General features: G+C 36.2%; 1 pseudogene; it reads right to left on the reverse strand.

Moving 5' to 3' along the window:
• Positions 1 to 4,634: 4,634 nt before the first annotated feature.
• On the reverse strand, positions 4,635 to 4,780 carry LOC115940053 (U2 spliceosomal RNA; annotated as a pseudogene).
• Between the last annotated feature and the right edge of the window lie 6,041 nt (positions 4,781 to 10,821).

Genomic DNA, 10,821 nt, shown 5'->3' on the forward strand with positions numbered 1-10,821 from the left:
GGGCGCCTGGGTGGCTCAGTCGTTAAGCGGCTGCCTTCGGCTCAGGTCATGATCCCAGGGTCCTGGGATCGAGCCCCGCATCGGGCTCCCTGCTCCGCGGGAAGCCTGCTTCTCCGTCTCCCACTCCCCCTGCTTGTGTTCCCTCTCTCGCTGTGTCTCTCTCTGTCAAATAAATAAATAAATAAATCTTAAAAAAAAAAGAGTAGGTACCAAATAAGTCCTTATTGAATGAATAGATGAAGAAATTTACAGAATGCTAGAAATGGTGGCAGGGTAATATAATTATACTTAAAGTACCAAAGAAGATATAAGTGCTTTCATTCAAGAAAACCTATTCTGAGTGTCTATGATGGGCCTGCCATTGGGTTGAGCACCATGGTTATAAAGATGTGTGGAACAAGATTCCTGTCTTCTGAGTTCTTTTAGATTCCAGAGTGGTAAACATGAAAATTTACCTATCAATCGCTTAAGAACCAGGGACACAGTGTTCCCATTGAGGTTTCTTACAGTGGTCTTTCAGTTTTGTCCCTTTAGTCATACTGGAATTATAGATCTTCAAAATAAATTGGTCAGCTCATAGTCAACCAGGATGAAATCAGCCATTTTATTTTGCTCTCAGATGAAAGCAATTCCACTTGAAGTTCCACTTGTGATTCCGTTTAGGGTAGAGGCAGCGTTCCAAAAAATAAAGCCTTCGGGTTATATCTGAGTTGTTTCAATAGTTCAGCTAATCTTAAAACTTGATTTATTTATAATTATTTTCTTTAGAAATATGTTTATTCACATCAATTTACGAATCAATTTACTCTGCTATTACAGGGTTAGTAGGTGTCAAGATATTTATCTCAAAAAGAGATTAAAGAGGGTCAAGCAAAATGCTTCCATATGACCTCTACATGAACATAGTTTATATAACTGTCACACCTGCTGTCTTAGTAATTTTGGGCTGTTATATCAAAATACCAGTCTAGGTGGTTTAAAAAACAAATTTATTTCTCATAGTTCTAGAGGCTGCGAAGTTCAAGATCAAGATGAGAGGTTATTTGGTTCCTTGTAAGGACTCTTCCTGTCTTGCAGATATCTGTCTTCTCATTACGTCCTCACATGGCATTTGTTCAATGAATGCAAACTAGGGGATCGGAGGGTGGGGGTAGAATGAGAGAGAAAGAAAGGGAGTGAGAGAGGCAAAAGGGGGAGGGGAGGGGGGGGAGAAGGAAAGGGAGATATCTTCCTCTTCTTGGAAGGCCACTAATCCCATCACAAAGGCCCCAACTTTATGACCTAATCTCATCTTAATTACCTTCCAAAGGCCTCATCCCCAAACATCATCACATTGGGGGTTAAGGACTCAAAATATGGCTTTTGGAGGGAAACAAACATTCAGTCCATAACATCATCTGGCACAATAAATAATGTTTATTGTATTAAGTTGGAATTACAGGTGTGCTTGTTGAGGAAGGGGAAGGAAGACAGGACCTGGAGAGCCAAGAATTGCTGGGAATAAGGAGAGTTGAGGTCTGTCCAGGCTCCCTAGGTACAGAGCCCAAGGAAATGATTCTAGAGCAGTCTAGCACAGGAAGTCATGGTAAGGCAGAGGGAAAGAAATCGGAGAGAGAGAAGATACCAGCACAGAAGAGAAAAGTTGCTGTGTTTTTGGAACAAAGGTAATTAACACCTGGTGCAGCATGTCTTTTTGTTTGTTTTTAAATGAGAGTTGTTTCAGTTTTTATTTTTTTTTAAAGATTTTATTCATTTATTTGTCAGGTGGGGAGAGAGAGAGCACATGCGAGAGGGCACAGGCAGGGGCAGCAGCAGGCAGAGGGAGGAGCAGGCTCCGCACTGAGCAAGGAGCCCATTGGATGTGGGACTCGATCACTGGGATTATGACTTGAGCTGAAGGCAGACTCTTCACTGACTGAGCCACCCAGGCGCCCCGCAGCATGTCTTTTTTATTTTTATTTATTTATTTATTTATTTATTTATTTATTTATTTATTTATTTTAAAGATTTTATTTATTTATTTGACAGAGAGAGACACAGCGAGAGAGGGAACAGAAGCAGGGGGAGTGTGAGTGGGAGAGGGAGAAGCAGGCTTCCTGCCAAGCAGGGAGCCCGATGTGGGGCTCGATCCCAGGACCCTGGGACCATGACCTGAGCCGAAGGCAGATGCTTAACGACTGAGCCACCCAGGCGCCCCAGCATGTCTTTTATATGCATCCTACTTGCAAGTAGGGAAGTCTGTCCTTCAAATGGTCAGTTAGGTTCCTGAGAGTAGAAGCTGGTGAGTCACAGAAAGGATGAGTTGTGCATTACACTGGTTGAAGTGAGGGTCTGGGAACAGAAGGAAAGGCAAAAATGGACAATTCTTACCTGACCTAGAGTTGACTAGATAACAATTTATTATGTTTTCAAGCATACTCTCAAATCCCATCAGCATCTCAAACATCCCAGCCATTAACCCTGAGTCCAAAACTATCTTGTAAGGGAAAACACTATGCTAAAGACCCAGGAACCAGGAGAAGGAAAAGGTTTATGATGCGTCTCCTTTTTTCTTATTTCTTTTGACTTATTAATAAACTATAGGGAAAATTGGTCTCATCTTTGTCTGCTCTACAACTCCTATAGCTTAGGAATGTGGTTTTAAGCAAACTATTAATTTTAACACAATTATATTTCAATAAAACATTCTTGGGCACCTGGGTGGCTCAGTTGGTTAAGCGACTGCCTTCGGCTCAGGTCATGATCCTGGAGTCCCAGGATCGAGAAGCAGGGAGTCTGCTTCTCCCTCTGACCCTCGCCCCTCTCATGCTCTCTCTCTCTCTCATTCTCTCTCTCAAATAAATAAATAAAATCTTTAAAAAAAAACATTCTTGATTTCCTATGGACTTTATTACAGTGGGGGGCTTACTTGAATTAAAAATAGTTTTGTGGCATCATTTGTTGCACTTTATAATAGACTATATGATAGAATGCAAACAGAGTGAGAAAGATCTTAAAAATAATTTATCCACTCTGTGTTTGAATTTCTTTTGCAGTATCCTTGTCCCATTCTTCCCCATCTTGTGCTTGAACACCTCCAGTACTAGAGAACTCACTTTCTTAAAAGGCACTTCCTTTCATTTTTTGGACAATCCTGAATTTTTACAAAGTTCTTTCTTATATTGAGCCAAAATTTATCTGGTGCATTCACCTAGAGAAGTCCTACCTCATGATAGAAGTACTGACATCACCCTAGGCACTACTCTGACATTCTCTTCTTCTACTCTGTTTTGCCTCCGATTTCCCTCTTTTCCTTTATTTTTGCTCGTTATTTTATATATCTGACTTTTGAGTTAAAGAAAACAAAATGGAATTTTTGGACTATTTAGAAATGAGTGATACTGATAGTTCCATATCAAAAACTATAAGCTTGGGGCGCCTGGGTGGCTCAGTGGGTTAAGCGTATGCCTTTGGCTCAGGTCATGATCCCAGGGTTCTGGGATCAAGTCCCGCATTGGGCTCCTTGCTCAGCAGGAGCCTGCTTCTCTGTCTCCCTCTGCTGCTCCCCCTGCTTCTTGTACTCTCTTCTCTCTCTCTCTGTCAAATCAATCAATAAATCTTAAAAAAAAAAAAAAACCCACAAATCTGTAAGCTATACTCTAAGAGTTACTTGGGGAAAAAAGAAAGCCTTAAGTGAATTTATTTTTAAAAAGCATAGATCAAAAAATACATGAGTGAAGTATTTGATTCAGGAAGCTAGATAAAATCTAACAAAATATATCTAGGTAAGTAGAAGGCAGAAATGAATGAAGATAAAACAGAAATTAGTGAACTAGAAAGCAAAATAAATATTAGATTTGATCAGTAATATCCTAGCTTTTTTTTAGATCAACACAATAGGGGGAAAAAAACTTTTGTAGTTGTCTTTTAAGATAATGAGGGTGTGTCAGAGAGAAAACACAAAAGACATTAGGATAAAAACCAATAAGAGTATATTATATGATTGGATGAACGATTATAGAAGAAATTAAACAGTTAATCAAATATCTAATATTTAAATAAATAACAGGTCTTCATAAATTCTAGCTAACTATAACATCAAAGATGTGTTATATTATTTAAATTCTAAAGCACTTAGAAGAGCATTGGAAAATATGGAAAACTGGCTAATATGGTCTATGTGCGCTACCCAGTCCTGATATAAAGTCTGGATAAGGATAGTTTAATTAAAGACCAATATCACTTATTATTATTATTGAGGCAGAAATAATAAATGCAACAGTATATTAAAATATTTAAAGAATTACACATTCTGATCAAGTAGAATATATTTCTAGAATACAAGATTGTTGAACTTGTGTAATATACTATCCACATTAACAGAATAAAGAATGACAAACAGGGCGCCTGGGTGGCTCAGTTGGTTAAGCGACTGCCTTCGGCTCAGGTCATGATCCTGGAGTCCCGGGATCGAGTCCCGCATTGGGCTCCCTGCTGAGTGGGGAGTCTACTTCTCCCTCTGACCGTCCCCCCTCTCATGCTCTCTCTATCTCATTCTCTCTCTCAAATAAATAAATAAATAATCTTTGAAAAAAAAAAAGAATGACAAACGTATTGGGTAAAAGGAAACAAAGGGTAAATGTTAAAAAAACAAACAATAAAACCCTCTAAAAGTAATAATTTTATGAACTGTGCAGAGAAAGGTACAACTTTGTGAGACACAATACCGAGGAGACACAGAGGAAAGTATTCATAGATGTATGTACTACACTTGATCTTAGCCAAAAGGCCGAGAAGCGATCATCACAGCTGTATGTAAACAGAACTTAAGATCAGCAATCATTAGGGAAATGCAAGTCAAGACCACAATGAAATATCGCTTTATATGGATCAAATTGGCTACCTTCAAAAAGAGAAATAATACCAAGTGTTGGCGAAAATGTGGAGAAAAGAGAATTCTTGTGCACTATTGGTGGGAATGTAAATTGGTGCAGCAACTGTGGAAAAGAGTATGGGGGATTCTCAAAAAATTAAAAATAGAACTACCATGCGATTCAGCAATTCTACTTCTGGGTATTTATCCAAAGAAAATAAAAACACCAATTCAAAGAGAATACATGCACCCTATGTTTATTGCAGCATTATTTACAATAGCCAAGATATGGAAGCAACCATATAGCCAAGATATGGAAGCAACCTAAGTGTCCATCAATAGACGAATGGATAAAGAAGATGTGGTATATATACAATGGAACATTGTTCAGTCACAAAAATAGTGAAATCTTGTCATTTGCGACAACATGGATGGACCTAGAGACTATTACGCTAAATGAGTAAGTCAGAAAAAGACAAATCCTGTATGAATTGTAATTATATGTGGAATCTAAAAAACAAAACAAATAAGCAAACTAACAAAACAGAAACAGACTCATAGATACAGGAAATGAACTGTTGGTTACTAGAGCAGGAGGAAGTTGGGGGTGGGTGAAGTAGGTGAAGGGGATTAAGAAGTACAAACTTACAGTTATAAAATAAATGAGTCATGAGAATGTAATGTACAGCATAGGGAGTATGGTCAATAATATTGTAATAACTTTGTATGATGACAAATGGTAACTAGACTTACGGAGATCATTTCATAATATATAAAAGTACTGAACCACTCTGATGTACACCTGAAACTAATAGGATAATGTATGTCAATTGTATTTCAGTAATAATGATTTAAAAAAGCAGTGTTTTATATATGTTGACCTTGGATTCAGTGATTTTGCTAAATCTACTCAATAATTCTGAAATTACCTTTTGGTGTTTTTAAATATTTATGTATGTAACCATATCATCTGTGATAAAGCAGTATTATTTTTTTTCCTTCCCCATAATACAAAATTTAATCTCTTGTAAGGGTTGAGTAACAGATCAGGAAAAAACATTTTCCAACATATATAAGAGACAAAGGTTAGTATCCATCATATATAAAGAATACTTAGGCATTAATGAGAAAAAATTAACCAAAATTGGTTAACTGAGAATTTATATAGAAACAAATAATACGTATGTATAATAAACATATCAGAAGTTGCTCGAGCTCAATGGAAACCAAGGAAATGTAAATTAAAGCAACAATTTTGTTGGTATACTTTCTCATCCATCATAGTCATAGAGTTAAGTGTTGCCAAAGTCTTAATATAATTGATAGTTTTATGTGCTATTGGTAAGAGTATATATTGGAACGATTTTATATGCTTGTATGTTCTTCACCTAGAAATTCTATCTCTAGAAATCTATTGTGCAAAAATATTTCATGCATACATAAACATTGCAGCATTGGCTACAGCAGTAAAATATTAGGCACAATATAAAGATGAATGATGAAATAAATTATGATTCTTCTATACTATGGAAAATGATGTAATTGTTAAAAAAGAATAGATGGCGAGAACTGATGGAGAGATAGATGGAATTGTAACAACTATCAAAGGATAGGAAACACGTTATGTTCACATTAATGTTGAATATATATGCAAATGTACAAAAAACCCCTGGAAGGATATCAGTGTAGCAAATATTTAGTGAATACTTAACAAATACTATTGATTGTGCTAAGGTGCTGGGCTTATGGCTCTGACAAAACAGGCAGATAAAGACTATTTTATTTACCTGTATGGTGTTGGATTGGGTAGTGAAGAGGGACTTTCACTGTTATCCTACATGTTATTATATTGTTTGAGTTTTTTCTTGACCAGTATATATTAATATGCTATTTTTATGAGTCTAAAATATAAGATAAAGAGAGAAAAAACAATAAACCCATATGTAGTCCTTGTCCATTTGAATCTTATAATTCTATTGGCATGAAATTGAATTTAACTACTTTGATAATTATGTATTTAGATACTTTTGCATTCACATTTGCTGATTTATCTACCAGCAAGGGACTAAAATAGTGTTTATACACATACTGAAATTTTTAGGGTTAACATGTAGTTTGCTTTCATAAATTTCAGACACATCCAGAAATCACTATCTGAAAGGCCATATGATGTTAGGAAACTTCAAAGAAATTCTCCATTTCTTTAGCTAGGGCATATATGGCAGCAAAAAATACATTTTGTGGGTGATACTTTAATTTCAGGAGGAAGAAAGAGCTTATACAAGTAATTTGAAATAAATCATTTTAAGCAGATGCATATTCATTCAAAACAAGTAATTATACCTGTGTTTATACAACATTTATAATTTATCTAGTTTCTTTCAGAATGATGCGCTCTATCTCAGTGTGTAGAGTTAGTTTTATAGCCTATATTCTGCAGAATATGGTAGGAGAGAAAATAAGAGCACTTCCAAGGCCTTTCTGTTTCCTGGTGTCAGTCATTACTAATCTGAATTGTTGGAATAGGTATGAATAACTCTAAAGGAAAAAGGAGCATTCTTCTTTGCCTATGTTGAGTTTGAGGTAGTCCATTTAGTAGGCTCTAGAACTCAGAAAAGTGGCTAAGATGTGATAGAACAAGTGGGAGTCTCAGATACCAAAAAGGTAGCCAAAGCCTGGACATAACACGGTATAACCAAGGAAGACATCTGTAGTGAACAAAACAGGCTGATGATGGAAACAGGGTGGTAGCAAGAGGCATATCCAGTAAAAGAGACAGGATCAGGAAAGAGGGGTGTCACTGACAACGGGAAGAAGCATTCAACTTGGTATTCACCTGTACTTACCTTCTAGATTCTTCTCTTATCCTCCGAGTCATTACTAAGATATACAAAGGTTCGGGATGCAATTGTGCCAATCATTTAACTGAATCTCAACATTGGTTTATGGGTTTTGCTTGGAAATATTTTATGATTCAGTGAATTACTTGGAAAATTTGATTGCAACTGAAAATTGAAGAGGTTTAATTTAGCTGTTTATGTAGTCACTTGAGTGTCCTACTTTCCTGGGCAATTTTTTCTTTTAAGAATACACGGCAACTGGCATCTATCAAATCTTCAGGCGAAGTTTACTCATCATATACACATATCCTTCATTAATGCAGATTTGTGCTTTATTTGGTTGATGTCAAAATTGGTTTGTATAATCTGCTCCTAAGGAGATAAAAAAAAAATCCTTAACTTTAAATACATTGTTAACATTGATGAAACTAAATCAATAAAAGCACTAATATTTCTCATAGGCTATGCTGGCTTTATACGTGAGAAGAATTGGAAATTCAGATACACTTCAGAGGAGTAATATTAGGGTTTTGGAATTCAGTTTTTAAAATTAATTCAATCAGACACATTTTACACTTTTTTATGGGCTGATTTATATGTTTTCAACAGAAATGATCAAATTAATCAGATGCTAAGTTTACTCTCTTCTTCATGCTACATAGATTCAGTTGGTCTACAAAGGTTGTTTGGTTGAATTTACACCAGTTTAGCAATGTGTGCATTAAAGCTGCATTTCCCCCGAATAAAGAGCTGATTTCTCAGGCCCTAAAACACACCAGGAGTTAAATACCACTTATCCAGTCAAATAAGAGGTATTTTTGAAGCATTACAAAAGGAGAGAATAGACAAATATTATGGTCCAGTGATTCTGATAAATATAAATGATCCAAAACCTTCAATCCAAGAATCGAGTATAAGCAATGCCCAGTTTTCCTGAACTCCCTGGAGAAGAAATAATGGAAATAATTGTAATGCTGGAGAAAAGCTTTGCAAATAAGAGTCTAGCTAGGTTTCCTGTACAATCTCTGGCAAAGAAAAAAAAAATCACAGCACCTCACACAGGGAGTAGGTGAGTGCTGGAAGTTCTGATTGCTTATCTGAGCTCTCCAACCTTTGGCTACATGCCCACCTTCAGGGCAGACCCTGTCATCCTTGGCATGAAACAGAATGAGGTGATCTGAACCTAGGAGTCTATTTCTTCCCTAGATGCATGTGTACAATTCCTATTAATTTTAATGAGAATTATGTTTGCACATTGAGGCAGGATAAATCCCTTTGGGAGGAATCTTGCCCTTGGATGCATACGCGTAATTTCCATTAAAGGGACAAAACCCCAGGGGAACCATACATGGGCGCCCGAGGGCAAGCTTTGACCCTCTGCATAAAAAACGCTGCACAAATCACCGGGTCATCTTAAACTTGTAGATGACAAAAATGTAAGAGGGTAAGTGAGCATTTATTTAAGCCTGAATTTTCTGTTCAGTTGTGGATTTGTCAGTAGAACTATCTTTACCATGTGATAACATAAAGAAGAAATGACTACAGAGCAACAGACTCTAGTCATAATGAGGATATTATTAAAGAACAGTAACCAATATAAGGTGAATAGTATTATTATTATTTTTTAAAGCAGTAATACAATTGAAATGAAAGAGACCATGAAAATTGTGTTAATGAAAAAAGTAGCCTACTTTACATACTCTTGCTTCCGAGACATTGAAGATTATGGACAATTTAAATCTTTTCATCAGTGAATCTGGAGTGAAAACTTTTTAAGTGGCCTTAATATATAATGAATAATCTCAGGGCAGAGATCTGTTTGAAGGAGATATGATTGATGGTCTATCATTCCTAATTCACTGTTTATACTGGTAGCGAGCCTACTGGGAAAATACCTCATTCATCAGGGTATTAGTGAATTCAACCAACGTATGGCACCTTCATTTTAACAAACTAAAGGAGAAAAGCTAAATGGGGGAAATTGACAACCATCTCTGATTCTATGATAATGCAATTAGGCTGCTCCTCTCCAGAGCTTTTGCTAATTCACAAAACAGCTTCAGTCGGCAGGTCATAAATATATGATCATTTTTCACACTTTGAAAAGTAATGATGCCTTGACATGAATCAATAAATCTTGGTGAAGTCCTTTATACTTTTTATGTTCAGCATGCAAGTCAGTTTTAAAACTCATGTGTATTAAATCTGACTTGCTATCCAGCCTGTGTTTACATAATCTAATTTAACAAAGTCTCAAATAAATGTGTAAATGAAGTGTTTATAGTAAGCACAAGGAAAGTTTCCCTTTCATTGAGAAAGTGTGATATGGTGCATCAAACTATTTTAATTTGCACCCTGAAATACCCATATTTGCAAATGTGCCACATACAGAGAGCTGTTGCTCTTAAAATTTGGTAGTTTCTATATTGAGCTTTGCATGTTATGCTCAATAGATGAATAAAAAAAATTCTACTGCCTATGACACAGCATGTAATACATTATCTATCTAAAATGGATCCATTGCAAAACATCCAGAAAACAGTAATAACCATCTTCCAGGCCGGAAAAAAAATGTTTGCTCATCTTTCTAAAACAATTGCATAAAAATATGTGGCAAACATATATACATGTATTAAGTCGCAAATACACACAGCAGCACAGCATTTTTCTAACAATCAGAGTTCTGTGTGCTCTACAGGGAATAGGAAGATGGACAGGCTAATGAATACAGCAGGTAGCAAGCAGTTGAGGTTTGCTTAAGAATGAATTATCAAACAGCTACAAATTGCCAATTGAAAGAGGTTATACTATACAGTACGTAGCATTTTATTTTTTACTCCTGGAATGGTTGACAATTTTCCTGGATGAAAACTGAAATGATACTAAATCATAAATGTACCTGCTGTGCTGTCATTCCCATTAAACTCCCCCTTTGTTTTGTTTATTCACTGCTCATGGTTGCAAAAAATGATGTGCTTTATAACTGAGGTGGACAAAGCAGCACTTTCATCAAAGACCTGGGTGACAATATATTTTTAAATTAAAAATAAAACAATTGGCGCTTGGCTCATGAGTCTTTCACAGTCATTTGGAATTGTTGATGAAAATAAATATTGCACAGAAAATTGT

The sequence above is a fragment of the Leptonychotes weddellii genome, chromosome 4, assembly GCF_054177405.1.
Source record: "Leptonychotes weddellii isolate Sample4059 chromosome 4, ASM5417740v2, whole genome shotgun sequence".
Taxonomy (NCBI): domain Eukaryota; kingdom Metazoa; phylum Chordata; class Mammalia; order Carnivora; family Phocidae; genus Leptonychotes; species Leptonychotes weddellii.